Genomic DNA, 17,826 nt, shown 5'->3' with positions numbered 1-17,826 from the left:
TGATTGACCAACGCTGCTGCTAGCTTACTGGATGTTATTGTAGGCGCCCTCTTGAAAACTATAGTAGTCTACTTCACGAACGCGGGGGCATTTCATACATTTATAATTTGATTTAGCTTATGATAACTTATGATAGCTCTTCGACACAACAGAACACAACGGGGTATGAATCTGTGATCAATTTTAGCTAAATGGAGAAGCGTTTCTGAGGCTTTGTTACATCAAAGCATACAAACAAGGTAGGAATGCTTTTTTCTAATAAATGTCCCAAACATTTTTGGATGACCCTCCCCTAGCCAGCTTAAAAGAAATTGATGACCCTCCCCTCAGCAATGAAAAAAATGACGTGACCCTCCCCTATTTTCTTCCGGTGACCCCGAAAATAAATAACGAACAGTCCATCACCAGGGAGTTTACAGTCTACATAACTGGTTGGCCCTCACGAAGTTGTAAGTCTGATGTATTTACTCCTTTCATTAGTTAAGTATGATGTTTTGTATGCAGGAGTAGCATGTCAAGTTACTAAAGGTATTTTCAAAACCAGCATCGCATAGTTGTTATTTTTCATTATGCTGAAGTGAGTGCTACGTGGAAAAATAGCTACCAGCTTTGCGCATGTGGCACCTTGTGTAGCTTGTGGAGTGACTAGAGTAGCGAATCATTGCCATTTAGGCATCTGTTGATTGTGTTCTACACTTTATGCTGCTTTTTTTTAATTTGAGAAGTTTAAACTAAGGTGTTGAATACCAATACCGGGCAGGTATTTCTCCCTCCTCTGGAGGCTGCTGCGCGCTCACCGCTTCTCCTTCTCTTTCTGCCCATTACGCCTGTTTCAACTAGTGACATACATAATATGCATTGCTGATAACTGTTTGGGTGCGCAGTTAAAAGATAATATGAAGCTTTGCTTCGTGTTAGTCAGGGTTTTTTTTTTTAAGATTTTGAACACGAGTGACCCACACTGGGCAGTTTGAAACGTAAAATATTGACCGTGGTAGAAATGAAAGAGTCTCCACAGTCCACACAAACAGTTGTCTGATGATGCCATTGTGCATGGAATTAATGTTGTGCGCAAAGCTAGTGATCACTGTGAAGATACCTCACTGTTTTTGGCCATGTGGCTGTGACGCAGATGTAAACAAATCCGTTTCGCCTGTAACAATGGCAACGCAAAGGCCTGCGTTACTCGATTTTCGCACTCTGGAACCCATTATTCAAAAAACTCGTTTTGTGCCACGTTTCTGGTGGGTTTCATATGGTTAACCCAGGGGAACGTTGTCACTGGCATAGAAAATCGTTCCCATGTAGCTGGCCCCTAATGCAGACACATCTCTGCCTGTGACTTCAGTTAGGCCTATTCAAATGCAAATGCCCCTAGCTGTTGACTCACGGCTGACTGCCTTTGCTGCATCAGTTCTTGGCACGTGATGATTGGCCCTCACCTGAGCAGACCCACCCCCACAAAAATCCTGAAGAAAAAGAACCCCTCAAATCTGCCATTTGAATGGAGCTGCACACCTAGCCTACAGCTGACCTAAACTGCTGGTAAGACCACAAGCCATGTGAATTACATACTGTAGTGCATAGAGCATTGTTTGTGTGCTTGCTATAGATAGATTTCATGTTTACTAACAGCGCGCCTGCGCACGGCGACAAGGGGCAGAAATTCTTCTACGGCCATAGAAAAACAGTATACAGCTCTGTTAAAATCTATGTGTGTTACTTTTTGTTATTTTGCTAGTTGCTCTCTTTTAAATAAAAAACGACCGGTACACACTCTCCCGACCCGTCCCCAATCGTAATTTTGCCACCTAGAGCCTTTCCTAGGTCTAGGTTTCATGATTAAAAAGGCAGGATATTTACAGTGCTAATAGCATTACATCTGAAGGCTGCCAATGGGCTGACACTGATGTTGGTAAAACGTGCTTGATCAAAGGTGACAACGTTTCTTCTCCGATGTTTTTGTACACTACATTGAGGAAAAGGGGGGAGTGAGCGAAAGGGCAAAGGATCTTGCTTGGATGTAAAACGATCATTCATGTGCCATAACAGGAGTGCTTACAACTTCAGGCAGTGTGCTGTTTGTGCTTGGTGCAGACTTGACGAGATACATACAAAATGTATCTGCTTGTGCGACTTTTGGCAGATAGTTGTTCATAGAATATATGTTCATACACTTGATTAACCGGCATTTAAACGGAAAGGCGACCGTACCAAATAAATAACCTGGTGAATTTGAACATCTAATAACTACACGTTAGCTAGCTAGCTAGCAGCGAACGTTAGCGTGTTAGCTGGACAACTAACCACTACCTCCAAGTCAGACATGAGTCTCCCATCTTACATAAAATGTACATTTAAGTTGAAAGGGGGGTATTGTTGAATATACGACCTGACATATAAACCATTTGAAACAGTACAGCTTGCTAATGCTACCTACCGAATCTCAATAAGCCTTGCTAGCTAGCAAGCGCGCTACATTACCTGAACAAAATCAGCCCATTTCTGATGTTGCATTGCTACTAGATCTCAAGACTCTACTTAGAGATCTATTGTCCGTTTTTCATCTCCTTACAATTGAAATACAAAATGTAGATTAATCTACAATAACTTAAACATCTGTGTCATAACAACATTGCAATCGTTTATGCTAGCTTTCGCTAGCTAGCACCACCACCAGTGTGTGAGCTTGCTAAAGCAAGTTACCAGTTTTAAAACAACTAGGATCTAATTACAGTTGGAAGTTGGCAATTCGGTTATTAACAATATGAATGCCCTCTCCAGTGTGTAATCAATAGCATCATTAAGACAGTGCTTAAGTCTGTTACAATAACAATACATCAAAATGCTATGGTGCAACAACCTGCTTTATCACAAAAAAACCTTTAAACTCATTAAAACCTACATTTCCTAAAAAGCGGATGCCCTGTACAAGGTATACAAATCATCCCGATCACATAACTAACTCTGCAAGTACAGTTGAAAATAGATCAGCATCTTAAAATCCCACTTTCTTAGACAAGTTATCCACAGCGTCGATAGAAAACAATATTGAACTGCGCGGCTTTCTGCCCCTCGCATGCGCAGTTGTTACCTTTTGTTACCGTGTGACGTTGCCTGGAAATCTATCTATACTATATTTGTTGTTGAAAGACAGTTCTCAGCAAAGGACGTGACACTCAGTTGTGTGTGTGTGTGTGTGTGTGTGTGTGTGTGTGTGTGTGTGTGTGTGTGTGTGTGTGTGTGTGTGTGTGTGTGTGTGTGTGTGTGTGTGTGTGTACGGTATGCAGCAGTGTTAGGGGAGGGGGTGTATTTATCTTTCCTTTATTTATCGATCCATTTCCAAGTGTGTGTGTGCGTGTGTTGCAGCAGGCTGTGTGGAGCTAGAGTGGCATGGGGGTGGGGGTGTATTTCTAGTGTAGATTCATTTAAGTCTTTAACATGCATTGTAGTTCATTTTATCCATTTTAGTATACCAGCCACAGGCACAAGTTGCCATCAAACTTTCCTGCTTGATTGAATGCAATGCTACTGTCATACTGTGTATCTTCTTAACTCATCAACAGTTTTAATCCTGTGTGTATTTTTGTCAAGTATGGTTGTAAACTGAAATTGTGTGCTTAGGGCTTCCGTACACCGGCTCGGACAAAGTGTGGCGCACTTTTGCTTCCGTCATAATTCGGACCGCCAAACCAAATTTCACACGAACATTTATTGATAGTCAATGGGCGGCGCCGACAAAATGGAACTCGTCTCTAATTGCTATCCGACATCGGCCAATGTCCACGGACATCGGCGCCAGTGTGCGTGGTTCTATTGAAAACAATGGAATCGAATTTTAGCTGAGCAGTGCTCAGCACTTTGTCGGAGCCAGTGTGCGGAAGCCCTTACATTTATGTTGGTGTTGTAATGTTGTATCTAAATTTGCCCACTTTTCATTGCAACAGGTACAAATTGCTTGCATTATAATATTGCATGTTACTGCTGTACAGGCTGTACGAGACTCAGCAAGGAGAGACCAGGCTCAGGCCAACCGTAGCTCACGCCTTTCGTGAAGTTTTCACGAAAAAAATGGGGCAAATAACTACAAACTACGTGGTGCATTCACGTTATTGCCTGTTTTTCGTGGTTGGGCAACGGATAGGGCTCCTCAGGCAGAAGACAACACCATGGACCTCAATACATTCCACACCTGGTGGAGATGGACGAGTGACCTGAGATTTCATTTTCTTTTCAGATCTACACCTCCACCACCATCATGTACGTTTTTTGAGTTATTTGATGTGTTAACATGGGTTTATGTTTTGAAATTATATGCATAAGAAGCCCACTATAAAAGGAATGACATTAGTGTCATCTTATCCAGATATGTCAATGCCTCACAGCTGTGAAGCTGCCACTCCCTCCCTAACTCATGGCACAGTACCCAGCCATTAGACATCGGAAGAATTGTTTCGGAAGATTTTGAGGCACAAACATCATCCATTCAAAAACATATGGAATGGTTAAGAGGAGGGGACTTCTGGTATTGCTGGTGTTATAAAGTGTATGCGCTCCGTGTACTTGTTGATGTCCATACAGCAAAAGTGTTTTGAACTAAAATGAATTTCATCTCAATTCCACCTGTAGTCCTGGAGGAACAAAATAAGCCCCTTTTGAGGATAACAGAATTCATAAAGTAGTAAGTAGGCCTACTACACATATTCACATACAGTATGACGTGTATATTATGTTCCTACACTAAAATGAATTCTATCACAAATGTACCTAGCCATGGAAGAACACATGGGGCCAATGACAAGGAAGATGGAGGTTATGGAGAGGAAGTCCATGATTTTGAATTCTGCCATGGCTTTGAACCTGCCATGACCTGCTGTTGTTTCAGTACAGCAGAGTTCATGAGCTGGGGGAGCTAGACAGAAGAATGGCTCAACCAGAAATGAGGAACCAAATGGTAACTAGAAATGCATTCTCACAGAAAATGCTGGAAGCGGGCTTGCCTTTGGGGGCAGAGATGAAACAAAGTACTATTGAGAAAACAAAGCTAAAAGAAATCTTGGAAAAACTCCATCCACCCAGTCAGAAGTTATGGGCCAAACAATTCAGCCATCTTGGATTCAGCCATCTTGAAAGTGTTGTAGCTCTGCGTTTTGGGGATATACTAAATGACATACATGGTATTTTAAGTTGGCTAAGGAACACTGCATATGATATAATTTTGAAAATCAACATGGCTTCGAGCGGAATTCGAACTCACAACCTCCATATCTGTAATCCAACCCCTTTGCCATTGATATTAAATGACATATAATACATGATATTTGAAGTTGGCTAAGGAACACTGCATATGATATCATTTTGAAAATCAACATGGCTTCGACTGGGGTTCGAACCTCCAACCCCCATATCCCTAATTCAGCACATTTGCCATTCATACTAAATGACATACATGGCATTTTAAGTTGGCCAAGGAACACTGCATATGATATAATTTTGAAAATCAACATGGCTTTGACTGGGATTCGAACCCCCAACCTCCATATCTGTAATCCAGCACATTTGCCATGCATACTAAATGACATACATGGCATTTTAAGTTGGCCAAGGAACACTGCATATGATATAATTTTGAAAATCAACATGGCTTTGACTGGGTTTCGAACCCCCAACCTCAATATCTGTAATTCAGCACATTTGCCATCCATACTAAATGATATACATGGCATTTTAAGTCGACCAAGGAACACTGCATATGATATAATTTAGAAAATCAACATGGCTTTGACTGGGATTCGAACCCCCAACCTCCATATCTGTAATCCAGCACATTTGCCATGCATACTAAATGATATACATGGCATTTTAAGTCGGCCAAGGAACGCTGCATATGATATAATTTAGAAAATCAACATGGCTTTGACTGGGATTCGAACCCCCAACCTCCATATCTGTAATCCAGCACATTTGCCATGCATACTAAATGACATACATGGCATTTTAAGTTGGCCAAGGAACACTGCATATGATATAATTTTGAAAATCAACATGGCTTTGACTGGGTTTCGAACCCCCAACCTCAATATCTGTAATTCAGCACATTTGCCATCCATACTAAATGATATACATGGCATTTTAAGTCGGCCAAGGAACGCTGCATATGATATAATTTAGAAAATCAACATGGCTTCGGATGGGATTCGAACCCTCAACCTCCATATCTCTAATGCAGCGGCATGTGGGTGGGAGACGTGACGCCTTGTTTTTTCGTAACATTGGTTAAAAACCTACAAAACTGTTATTTTCCTTTAAAAAACAAATGTCAATGAAAGAAGGTGTGGTGCATTATGTTTCATATTAGTCATAGATGAGAAGAAACATTTTTGTTAAGATTTATGTAAAGGTTTATATGTCAAATTTCCTGCGGTGTGACTGTAACATTAATGAAACAATATATAATAATATATATATAAATTAACCAACAACATTTTGAATAATGTATGAAGCATTTGGCATGATTGCATAAATCTTAACTTTAGATTAAGATATGTGAATGTGGAAAAAACTCAAGACAGTAATATTAACTACAAGTTCAATTTCGTAACACAAATTGCGTCCTGTGGGGTGACATGTATGTCAATGTTTGTGAATGGGCAGCTGCAAGGCCAACTATAAGGGTCTTAAAGATTGGCTCCTAACCAGTCAGTACCTCAGTTATTGGAGAGTGCTGTGGAAGTTTAAGGTGACTCTTAACCTCTTAATATGTTTTCATATTGCAATCTTTCTGTCACGCAATGCTTAGGTTCATTTTATGGTGTCCTGTGGTGTGACTGCTCTTATAGGAGGAAAAAAAAGTTTTTTTATTAATGAAAACACATATTAAGATTAAACACAATATCATTATATCAAGTTAGCATGAGCTCAGATGTCAGTCATGTATACAAAAGGATTAAAATGGCCATAATGCAGTGAATTCCCTGTGGTGTGACTCCATTTTCCTGCGGTGTGACATGCCTATGCTTTGTGTTGATGCAGGACACATTTTCCCAAAAATGGTAAAAAAATAAGGTGAAATTCCACAGACCACTAAGTGCTTTATTTTTTTCATTTTTTTTTCCAATTTTTATCCATCATTTTTTTCAGGAATTTGAAAAACTTTTTTTTTTTTTTGCGTTACGCCCTTAAACGTCAACCACCCATGTATTACCACTAAGCCAAGCAGCTAGCTGTCATAAACAGTCCAGCAAGACTATATTAGATTGCATTGAAGAGCTGAACAATAGACTTCTAGAATGGCTGCTCGCACCTGCTCGTTAAGAATAGAATCTTGAGACAGTGGCAGTTAAGATGGAATCCTTCATTGGGAGCACCTGTTCTGATACTAACTGACAGTTAGTATTGAGCCTTTAACAGGGGAGAAAATGAGAATGAGTTTTTTGTCTTTACAACATCGTTGTAAAAAAACTAAAAGGAGTTGGCACGCGTCCTTTTCACAGATCGGAGTCATGCTTGTGATCTCTCTAACAGTCTTTGAATGAAGTTTATAGGTTAAATTTTTCAGGCACAAATGGACCTCCGTGTGGGACATGCGCTGATCTCTTGAAAAATGCATTTTTCGAAAGACTGGGATTCTCCATAGAGCCAGGCCTGTTTTTTTTACAAACCTGCCATTTAAAAAGTATTGGGAGTTGGGAGATGAAACTTTGACAATTTGGAGACATCCCATAGAGCTCGCTAACAACGCATCAACTAAACTTCTAGGTGAAAGTGTTGATGTTTTATGACCGAAAAAGCCTCCTACACTCTAATGTCTAGAGTGGCGGAACCTTGGTTCATGAAGGTTCCACCATGGTTTTCAATGGGGACCCAGGCTTTCACAAAATCGCCAAAAACGGGAAAACGACAAGAGACACTGAGAAGCCTATAACTATACGCGATCTCCAAGCCGAGCCGGTCATTTTAGTGTTTGAACGGTGTCTCTATCTCGAAAGGCGTAGGAGGAGATCCATTTTCTATTTTTGCTGCCCCTGCACAAGACCAATAATAAAATAAAGAAACAGGACTTAGAGATTACTATAATCGGGCCTTGCTCTGCAAGGGCCATGCTCTGCATGGTCCTTGCTCCGCAAGCCCGCTTAATAAAGAAACAGGACTTAGAGATTACTATAATCGGGCCTTGCTCTGCAAGGGCCATGCTCTGCATGGTCCTTGCTCCGCAAGCCCGCTTAATTATTTTGGCATAATTATGTGAATTATGTGTTGCTGTATATAATGTATAATGTACTGGTTTGTCTAATAAAGATAGACCACATAATGTTTTCCATATTAGTTTTCATATTTCATTTTCATCATCTGCTTTAATTTTTGTAGACCTCGGGAAAGCCTGGGATGGGCGAATACGGCAGCCGCTGTCCGCCGTGGGTGGCTACCCACACACCATGTCCTGGGACATTACAGCTTGAGGAGGAATAGAGCGTGCATGCATTCCAGAACCTGGCCCTTAGCAAAGTTATAACAGGTAAGATTAGCAGGTATATTCTCCTTAAAAAAATATCTGTGTAAATCTGTGTTATGCCAAGTTTGATTCAGATTTAAATGTGCCACCTTTCTTTACATCCATTTGCAGAGACCTACAGACGTAGAACGTCTATGTCCTGCGGGAAGCAAATATTGGGCATTGGGCATTGGGCATACTCTGAAATTTGGACTACAGAGATGGTAAATTAAACTTCAGTGTGTCTTTTATCAATCACTGAATAGTCACAATAAGCTAATTAAATTAAACATTGGTAGGCTACCAAGTTGGTTTAAACTTTTTGTTTCTTATTCTTTTTAGGTCAGCTGGTCCTCAAGACTGAAAACACACACCAACATTTTTATTTTCTGTATTTTATTCATAGTTTTTATTTATTTATTTATTTTACTTTGAGCCTTAATGGCATTTTATGATGAAATTGTAATATAATGTTGCACTGTTCTCCCCCATGTTGAATTCCTGATATTTGTCAATTAGGCATTCCCTCAGCCTCAAGACTGGAAACACATTATATGCACTCACATCCATTTTTGCCATTTTCATTCTTAATTTGTGCATTTTACATTGTTTGCTTTTGTTGTTTGTTTGTTTTTTGCCTTGTTTGCACTTTATTATGAAAAAACATTGTAATGTTGCACTGTTACCCTCTTACCTATGTTGTATTCCTGATATTTTCCTATTAAACATCATCATCCTTCAACATTTGCCTTGTCATTTCAAATGCATTCAACATTTTAATAATGAATTAGGCCTACAAACTACAGAAATATGACAATGTTATGGGCATGTCCCATTATGTTGTGATATGTCTGCAGCTTGTAGGCCTTATGGGAAATAGCCTATGCAAGAAGGTTACTATACTGTTGTGTACGGTTGGGGGAACAGCAGGAGCACGTCTAGGGAACCAAATATGTAACCAAAAAGGTTATGGGAACCACATGGGAACAGCAAGGGAACGAACATGGCATGAACACAAACAAAGGAACGGTGAAAAAACGTAGATGAACCGAACGGGAACCATACAAAAAAACGTTCTGGGAACAAAAAAAAAACTTTCCTGTTAACCAAATTATAACCATAACAGACCCAAAAAACAACGTAAAATAACCGGGAAAAAAACCAACGCCTCATGTTCCGGGAACATTCTCGGAACGGAAAATTGTTAGTAGGGAATCAATATGTGTGTAAGAACATGTGAAAAAAAACAAAATCGGTCAGTTTGTCAAAGAAGACACAAAAGATATGAACCACAATACACAGTATGCATCACACCGTGCTTTTCAATTATATAAAGAACAAATACTGACGGCACAAATGTCTCTTCCCTCAATAATCCCACGTCACATATCAATCAAGCAACTGAGCTCATGTGGCCACAAAGGGGCGATATTGTACACTGACACATTCGGAATCCTTCAACTCAGATACAGATAGCCAACCATAGTCTAGTCATGAATTACCTGGCAAATTGCTGCTAGGCTATTGCAATGGGATCGCTACACTAAAGAACTGTGTCCCATATCTGTCCCTTTCATATTCATAGATTGAGAATTGACAAATGAAATACTAATATTTTACTGCGTGTTTTAAAGGTGCCCATATGCTTCAAGTCTGTCGTTACAGCGCAACGACGGTCAGCGAGAACAGATGTGGCGATGTGAACACTCTTTCATTACACCTTTTGCATCGTTGGACATGTCTCCAATCTTTTTGCATGTTGACTGTGCCATCACCATTTCATGTTTAGGCAACAATGTGCACGATCAGAACAATGTAGGCCTACATATTGAAGGAACATTGTGGCATGATTAAAGTCAGGAACTTCGTACCACACATGTAGGTAGCCTAGTGCAAAAGGAAAATGCCTCATTTCTCTAAGCATACAGACACTGTGGATATGCAACATAATACACGGTGTGCAATGGCATATGCCCCTGAATGAAACGCTGACTAAATACTGAAGGCACAATACCTATTCAGCGAGCTGAATAAGCCTAATAATGTAGGCCCTAGGTCCATATCAGGGGTGAGGTAACATAGCCTACACGTGTAGGCCTATTCAAGGGGAATATTAAGGGACCTTGAACCCACAACCTGCTGAGTGGCAGGCATGGCTGCATCCAAGCTATGCGCTTCATGGTGTTTGACCACATATCTCGTCGTTGTGCACCCCATCACTTCATATGCCTAGGCCTACTTCAGGAATCAAGGACGTAATGATGCTGGGAGAATACATTCAATAGCATATGGTTTATGTAGATCTGTGCCCACATGTTAGGCCTATTACACCCTCCCATTCACTCAATTCATTTTTTGGAGCGAGAACAGGTTGCTTACAGACAAACGGACGGTGCCCACGCCGCTGTTGCTGTGCGAGGAAAACAACGATTGTCTCGGATGCTAAACGTGACCATTAAACGGCTTGCTGAACAAGAATGATATTTGCTGCGTCATGTCGAAGATAATCAAAGACATTCTTATCACAATGGGCTTTGTCATTCACTCATCGTTTCATCTCTCCAACATTGCCATGTTCACCGTGCAACTACCCTGACATGACAATAGGTATCCTATATCTTCCAACTACACATATGACACAGCAGCGCTTTTCATGGTGTAGTTTTTCTGGAAACAGTACACTTTACTGTCCCTTCAATATGTAGACCTACATTGTTCTGATCGTGCACATTGTTGCCTAAACATGAAATCCTGATAGCACAGTCAACATGCAAAAAGATTGGAGACATGTCCAACGATGCAAAAGGTGTAATGAAAGAGTGTTCACATCGCCACATCTGTTCTCGCTGACCGTCGTTGTGCTGTAACGACAGACTTGAAGCATATGGGCACCTGTAACACGCAGTAAAATGTTAGTATTTCGTTTGTCAATTCTCAATCTATGAATATGAAAGGGACAGATATGGGGCACAGTTATTTAGTGTAGCGATCCCATTGCAATAGCCTAGAAGCAACAGATTATTTGCCAGGTAATTCATGACTAGACTAGGCCTAGGCCTATATGTGGTTGGCTATCTGTATCTGAGTTGTAGGATTCTGAATGTGGCAGCGTACAATATCGCCCCTTTGTGGCCACATTAGCTCAGTTGCTTGATTGATATGTGAGGTGTGGGATTATTGAGGGAAGAAACATTTGTGCCGTCAGCATTTGTTGTCACGGCGTGATGCATACTGTGTATTGTGGTGCATATCTGTTTTGTCTTCTTTGACAAACTGACCGATTTATTTTTTTCATATGTTCTTACACACATATTTATTACCATGGTACCTTATGCAATAACACTTCACTTTGATGTGAATTATTTCCAGATGTACACCGTGAAATGTTATTCTTTTTTGGACGCATAGGCCTACAGCTGTGCGCCGTGCACCTAGTTAAGTTGTTACGGTGATGGCACAGTCAACATGCAAAGACATGACACATGCAAAAACATGTCTATGAGAAGTCCCATTGTGAAAATGGTTTTCTTTAATTATCTTCGAAATGACACAAGAATGATCATTCTTGTTAAACATGTCGTTCCATGACCAGGTGTAGCGTCCGACACAATTGTTGTTTTCCTCGCACGACAACAGCGGCGTCGGCACTGTTCGAAATCTGTAAAACCTGTTCTGGCTTTGAAAAAATGAATTGAAGTGAATGGGACCGTAAAGTCCAGAGTAGCTGCGGGTTCAAAATTCTAGCTCAGGATTCCAGGAGAGCAGTCCCCTTGTGGTATTTTCCACTGGACAAAAAGTAGAAAAATAGGCTACAAGTTGCCGAGACTGGTTGTCTCAGGGTAGTGAGTAAGTAGGCCTATAGGACTGGTGTCAAGCAGGCCGCAGCTTCCCGCAGCTACCCGCAGCTACTCTGGACTTTACGGTCCCATTCACTTCAATTCATTTTTTCACAGCCAGAACAGGTTTTACAGATTTCGGACTGTGCCGACGCCGCTGGTGTCGTGCGAGGAAAACAACAATTGTGTCGGACGCTACACCTGGTCATGGAACGACATGCGTAACAAGAATGATCATACTTGTGTCATTTCAAAGATAATTAAAGAAAACCATTTTCACAATGGGACTTCTCATAGACCTGTTTTTGCATGTCTCTCATCTCTTTGCATGTTGACTGTGCAATCACCGTGACAAGTTAACAAGGTGCACGGCGCACAGCTGTATGCGTCCAAAAAAGAAGAATAACATTTCACGATGTACATCTGGAAATAATTCACATCAAAGTGAAGTGTTATTACATAGGGCACCATGGTAATCAATATGTGTGTAAGAACATGTGAAAAAAATAAATCGGTCAGTTTGTCAAAGAAGACACAAAAGATATGCACCACAATGCACAGTATGCACCACACCGTGCTTTTCAATTATATAAAGAACAAATACTGACGGCACGAATGTTTCTTCCCTCAATAATCCCACATGTCACATATCAATCAAGCAACTGAGCTAATGTGGCCACAAAGGGGCGGTATTGTACGCTGACACATTCGAAGTCCTACAACTCAGATAGGCCTACAGATAGGCCTACAGTCATGAATTACCTGACAAATTGCTGCTAGGCTATTGCAGTGGGAGCGCTACACTAAAGAACTGTGTCCCATATCTGCCCCTTTCATATTCATACATTGACAATTGAATTGACAAATGAAATACTAATATTTTACTGCGTCTTTTACAGGTGCCCGTATTCTTCAAGTCTGTCGTTACAGCGCAACGACGGTCAGCGCAGATGTGGCGATGTGAACACTCTTGCATTACACCTTTTGCATGTTGTACATGTCTCCAATCTATATATGATTGACTGGTGCCATCTGCTGGCCTCATAAGGCTGCAGCGTAAAGCTCGAAGCAGAACGTGAAATGATGTCGCCCCTAGGCCTACAGATAATCATAGTTGTGGCCGAAGTATTTCTGTTGCATGTGATATTTTTGTGAATGACTATTATTGTAATTTCAGCAACATTCATTATTACTATTACGAGGAGTATTATGTAGCCTAGGTGGTCCTATGACTTAGTTTTGATTGAAATGTGCCGTGCGCTTGAGAAGCAGCAATATGTAGGTGCCCCCCTATCTGTCCAGCATGTCATTCAGGGACACTGTGTGGTTCGCACTGCGTGTTTTTGTGGTGAGATGTGTTCAAATTCGGAGGACTAAAGCATTTTTTGTGTTCTTGGTGTGTTACACGGTAATAGCCTACAGGTTGCGTATTACCATGTCGGGACAGTAAAGTTTACTGTGAAAAACTACAACATGAAAAGCGCTGCCGTGTCGTTGTATGTGTAGTTGGAAGATATAGGATACCTATTGTCATGTCAGGGTAGTTGCACGGTGAACATAGGCAAAGTTGGAGAGATTGAAACGATGAGTGAATGGCAAAGGCCATTGCGATGAGAATGTCTTTGATTATCTTCGACCTGACGCGGGAAATGCCATTCTTGATCAGCAAGCCGTTTAATGGTCATGTTTAGCATCCGAGACAATTGTTGTTTTCCTCGCACAGCAACAGCGGCGTGGGCACCACCCGTTTGTCTGTAGGCAACCTGTTATCGCTCCAAAAAATGGATTGAGTGAATGGGAGGGTGTAGGCTAATAGGCCTACCATGTGGGCACAGATCTACATAAATCAAGTAGGTAGGCTTCACTCAGGTTTCTTGATAACTTTTAAGGGTGCTGTCCCAAATGAATACTTAGAATCAAAGAAAAATAAAGAAAAGAAAAAAATTGATGCAAGGTGCGCCCCCCTTTTCTTTGATTTTGACTTTTAAGGGTGCTGTCCCAAATGAATACTTAGAATCAAAGAAAAATAAAGAAAAGAAAAAAATTGATGCAAGGTGCGCCCCCCTTTTCTTTGATTCACAGATCTACATAAACCATATGCTATTGAATGTATTCTCCCAGCATCATTACGTCCTTGCTTCCTGAAGTGGGCCTAGGCATATGAAGTGATGGGGTGCACAACGAAGAGATGTGTGGTCAAACACCATGAAGCGCATAGCTTGGATGCAGCCATGCCTGCCATTCTGCATATTGTGGGTTCAAGGCCCCTTAATATTCAATTTGAATAGGCCTACACGTGTAGGCTGTGTTACCTCACCCCTGATATGGGCCTACATTATTAGGCTTATTCAGCTCGCTGAATAGGTGCCTTCAGTATTTCTTCAGCGTATCATTCAGGGGCATATGTAGATCTGTGAATCAAAGAAAAGGGGGGCGCACCTTGCATCAATTTTTTTCTTTTCTTTATTTTTCTTTGATTCTAAGTATTCATTTGGGACAGCACCCTTAAAAGTTATCAAGAAACCTGAGTGAAGCCTACCTACTTGATTTATGTAGATCTGTGCCCACATGGTAGGCCTATTAGCCTACACCCTCCCATTCACTCAATCCATTTTTTGGAGCGATAACAGGTTGCCTACAGACAAACGGGTGGTGCCCACGCCGCTGTTGCTGTGCGAGGAAAACAACAATTGTCTCGGATGCTAAACATGACCATTAAACGGCTTGCTGATCAAGAATGGCATTTCCCGCGTCAGGTCGAAGATAATCAAAGACATTCTCATCGCAATGGCCTTTGCCATTCACTCATCGTTTCAATCTCTCCAACTTTGCCTATGTTCACCGTGCAACTACCCTGACATGACAATAGGTATCCTATATCTTCCAACTACACATACAACGACACGGCAGCGCTTTTCATGTTGTAGTTTTTCACAGTAAACTTTACTGTCCCGACATGGTAATACGCAACCTGTAGGCTATTACCGTGTAACACACCAAGAACACAAAAAATGCTTTAGTCCTCCGAATTTGAACACATCTCACCACAAAAACACGCAGTGCGAACCACACAGTGTCCCTGAATGACATGCTGGACAGATAGGGGGGCACCTACATATTGCTGCTTCTCAAGCGCACGGCACATTTCAATCAAAACTAAGTCATAGGACCACCTAGGCTACATAATACTCCTCGTAATAGTAATAATGAATGTTGCTGAAATTACAATAATAGTCATTCACAAAAATATCACATGCAACAGAAATACTTCGGCCACAACTATGATTATCTGTAGGCCTAGGGGCGACATCATTTCACGTTCTGCTTCGAGCTTTACGCTGCAGCCTTATGAGGCCAGCAGATGGCACCAGTCAATCATATATAGATTGGAGACATGTACAACATGCAAAAGGTGTAATGCAAGAGTGTTCACATCGCCACATCTGCGCTGACCGTCGTTGCGCTGTAACGACAGACTTGAAGAATACGGGCACCTGTAAAAGACGCAGTAAAATATTAGTATTTCATTTGTCAATTCAATTGTCAATGTATGAATATGAAAGGGGCAGATATGGGACACAGTTCTTTAGTGTAGCGCTCCCACTGCAATAGCCTAGCAGCAATTTGTCAGGTAATTCATGACTGTAGGCCTATCTGTAGGCCTATCTGAGTTGTAGGACTTCGAATGTGTCAGCGTACAATACCGCCCCTTTGTGGCCACATTAGCTCAGTTGCTTGATTGATATGTGACATGTGGGATTATTGAGGGAAGAATCATTCGTGCCGTCAGTATTTGTTCTTTATATAATTGAAAAGCACGGTGTGGTGCATACTGTGCATTGTGGTGCATATCTTTTGTGTCTTCTTTGACAAACTGACCGATTTATTTTTTTCACATGTTCTTACACACATATTGATTACCATGGTGCCCTATGTAATAACACTTCACTTTGATGTGAATTATTTCCAGATGTACATCGTGAAATGTTATTCTTCTTTTTTGGACGCATACAGCTGTGCGCCGTGCACCTTGTTAACTTGTCACGGTGATTGCACAGTCAACATGCAAAGAGATGAGAGACATGCAAAAACAGGTCTATGAGAAGTCCCATTGTGAAAATGGTTTTCTTTAATTATCTTTGAAATGACACAAGTATGATCATTCTTGTTACGCATGTCGTTCCATGACCAGGTGTAGCGTCCGACACAATTGTTGTTTTCCTCGCACGACACCAGCGGCGTCGGCACAATCTGAAATCTGTAAAACCTGTTCTGGCTGCGAAAAAATGAATTGAAGTGAATGGGACCGTAAAGTCCAGAGTAGCTGCGGGTAGCTGCGGGAAGCTGCGGCCTGCTTGACACCAGTGCCTATAGGCTAGCAACTCTAGCATGGAGTTAACATGAGTGAAGTATCATGTAAGGCATAAGGCCCCAGAGTACTTCATTTTACACATGCATGTTACACTGAACGCACAACCTCCTCACATTTCCCTGCGGATCATGTGATTCTAGCGATATCTTGGCTGGCTGGCTACATCGGACTGCGGCCGACTCCAGTGGTGCGGGCGTTCGTCCTTGTCCTTGGCAACACGCTGGGTTGCCATGAAAGATTCCTGGAGCTGCTTAGCCCTCGTGTGACCCTGGTGAGGGGGAACTCCCCTGAGGACAGCGACGTCATCCTGGCTTTCTGTCCCATCGTCTCCCGAGTCGGAACCAATATCGGAGCGGCGCTCAACAAAATTCCAGGTAGACTACATGATGAGGCAGTGTACTCAAATTGATTGATTGATTGATTGATTGATTGCTTTGTCCGTCACATGGAAGGCAGCCTGGTCATCTCTTTGTCTCCTCAGTTCAAACAGAGAGGAAAGAATAAAAATGTATTATTTCCTCTCTAGTTCAAACATCTTTCTTTGGAATTCTAAACAACTTTGCTAGACTCCCAACTGCTAGGCTCAAAAAGTTTCCCCTTCAGAACGGGTTACGAAAAAATCTAATTTGTGTCTGTTTTTTTTCTTCTTCAACAGAATGCAAACCAGCCGTCCTAGTGGTGTTCAAACATACCTTTGACAAAGACTATGTTATCCCAAACACTGGCCGGTTTACTACGGAGAGGAGGATTCCGACGGTGGACTGCCTGTTCAGTGACAGTGGCCTCCTAGCCACTCCTCAACATGATAAGGCCGTTGAAGACATGCTCACCCACCTGAAACCGTTTCAGGGTAGCAAGAGGGTACGTTTCGATTTTGCAACTAGTGCAATATTTTCTAGTATGGCCCAAGTACAGTCTTTTTGCAGCAAAAAAAATAAAAAAAATTCTGGAAATTCAAAGTGGCGGACTATGAAGATCCCCCTTTTCATGTAGGATGACTGCAATTTCCCCAGACATAATGAATAGTTAGAATTTGATGGTGGTGGTAACTAAGCATTCATGAAAAAGGTAACATTAGTGAATGGGTAACGTGAAGTCTGGAAATACACAACTAAAAATCTTACACA

Source organism: Engraulis encrasicolus, chromosome 18 (assembly GCF_034702125.1).
Source record: "Engraulis encrasicolus isolate BLACKSEA-1 chromosome 18, IST_EnEncr_1.0, whole genome shotgun sequence".
In the NCBI taxonomy this organism is placed as follows: Eukaryota; Metazoa; Chordata; class Actinopteri; order Clupeiformes; family Engraulidae; genus Engraulis; species Engraulis encrasicolus.
This window is presented reverse-complemented; position numbering follows the sequence as displayed.